This window comes from Triticum aestivum, chromosome 7A (assembly GCF_018294505.1).
Source record: "Triticum aestivum cultivar Chinese Spring chromosome 7A, IWGSC CS RefSeq v2.1, whole genome shotgun sequence".
Classification (NCBI taxonomy): Eukaryota; Viridiplantae; Streptophyta; class Magnoliopsida; order Poales; family Poaceae; genus Triticum; species Triticum aestivum.
The window spans coordinates 733,091,497-733,094,123 of record NC_057812.1 but is presented as its reverse complement, the minus strand read 5'-3'; positions in this window follow the sequence as shown (position 1 = coordinate 733,094,123).

The following is a 2,627-nucleotide window of genomic DNA, read 5'->3' as shown; positions in this document are numbered from 1 at the left end:
ACCTACAAAGCGCAGGACATCATATTGACAAATTATACAATGTTTGCGTCATAATTTGTCCTATTTATATGGATTCGTACCAAGATAGAAGAACCAAAATTCTATGTACATATGATTGGGACTAGCGAATTCACATGTACAAATATGTTTCTAGAGCTAGGCGTAGAAGCGCCTCATCCACAACCATTTATCATTTTTAGTTAATTATCACAAGGATGATGATTCAGAAGTTTCTAGGGTGGTGGGTCTTGAGGCCAAACCATACAGTTTACTTTCAACTTCTCTTGTCAATATTTTTCGCACCTACTTAATCAAATATACATATGTGCTCATTCCTATATGTTTGCACCAGATGCATGCATCATTTTTTATGGGAATTGGAATTGAAAGCACTTGCATCTGAGCACTTGTGATCCTCATAGCTCATATGGTGCCTCCAATTTTGATGTTGATTCATTTTAGGCTCATAATAGCATTTCCTTCACTGATTTATTTACAGAGTATTACAATGGTGACAATGGAGGGATTCTCCTCTTTTCTTTATATCATGTATCTTTAGTGTTTATACCGTCATTGCGGGCCTCTAAATCTTAAAAAGGGATATTTTCTCATTTTATTTACTTTACTATGTTTCACATATTTAAAGTAGGTGCTTGTAAATACATGTCCGTGGCACTTTTTTTTTCTTTCTATTTGTCTCCCTTTGTCCAAAATTTTAACTGAAGTAGGTAGGATGCCACATCCTATTTTTCCTCTTGGCATGAATACTTGCTGAATAACTTATGAAACAGAAGATGTAGACACATCAAGATTTTGCTCATTCATACCCTTAATGTATCTAAAGAAAATCTTGGAAGTAATGAATGAATTGTGGCACATCAATATTTGTTTTTTTTCTTGTGCATTACAAAATACCTAGATGGTTTATGTATGGAAGAAGCAAAATCATCACATTTTCAATGGAAGGCACATGCCTTATGTGGAGGTCACATACTTAGTGTGCTAAAATACATCATCTAATGGGGTTTGGCTTTCTGCATGAAGTTGTTGGAAAATGTAGTAGAAATAAAAAAAATCGCCCTATGATCACCCGGGAACACTATGAAGATGAGATTTGGATCAGATCGTTACCAACTCCGAGTTGCAGCGAAATAAAGTGTAGGTGTATATTGTTCTTGGAGGCCCTCGAACGGTAGATCAACGATCCCTCGAACTGCCCACGAACAGTCCCTCAAACGGAAGACATAAAGCACCGCCTCTCCACAGATTGCAAGTGTACGGTCTTCACAATCCGGCAGCGCTTCGCAGTCCAAAGCTAACCGTCACCGGATAATTAGAGGGAGGAGATTAAAACCACACTGGGCTTCTAATTATGAGGATTAGAGGAAATAGATCTAGCTCTAGTTGGAACAATTAGAGCAAGGCTCCCCTTATTTGTCGGACAGGAGGAGGGTTACTTCCCCTCCAATTCGGCCTCCCCCTCTCCTTTACATGGGGAGAACGGGGCGCTATCTATATTGGGCCCAAGTGGCCCAATATGCTTTCCACCACTTTTCCTTTTAAGGCCAAATGATATTAAATTAAATATAAAAGCCTCCTAACTATGATTAGAGCCTTTTTATTATTAATTTAACATCACCGGAATGTTTTCCACCTATATATTATTTATCAAAAATACCATGTATTTCTCGATAAACTCCGAAACGCTTCCTATGACCCTGATACACATCCGGTTCCTCTGAAACTATTTAGAATATTAGTGAAATTATTTCATGAATATTTTCTAATTACTCCCATCCTACTAACACTCAGCACATCATGATTACCTTAATCTTGGGGAAAATTTTGTTTTTGCCACTCCAGATTTTGCCAATTTTCCTTATGCCACTCTAGATTTCGACATCTCGCTTTTGCCACTCTTAAATTTGGGCAATTATCACAATTGCCATTCTGTTAGGTCAATGGATGTTTTGACCAAACGGAGCAGGGAAAAGACCATATTACCCTCTATTATTTATTTTGCTTTTGACACTCTAGTTTTCGCCAAATATTGCTTTTGCCACCAGAGTAACATCTAATGTTACACAGTATGTTAGCATGACCTATTTGAAAATCTGACATCACACATCTTATGTTAAAAAATTTGGTTAATTTTTTTGGAAATATGACATCAGCAACATGAGTAACATCGCACAGTATTTTAGCCAGAGTAACATCACACAGTATTTTAGCATGACCTATTTTAGCCAATGTGGTTAAAAAATTTGGCCTGGCCTATTTGGAAATATGACATCACAGACAATTACACAATATTTTCACACAAGTCTTAGACACTAATGGCATCATTACGAGCAACATGGTTCATAATATCAGGAAATTAGTTCATAGAAGTACACATCCATCATCTAAACTTAACGGCAAGGTTCACATGTAGTTGCATCAACCACACAGCAAGGTTCACATGTAGTTGCATCAACTACACAGCAATGTTCACATATGCATACTGACCACCCAAAAGCAACATGTAGCTGCATCAACTAAACAACAAGGTTCACATATGCATACGGACTACCCAAAAGCAAGGCCTTTACAAGTCTACATAGTACAATGCAACAACAAAACAACAG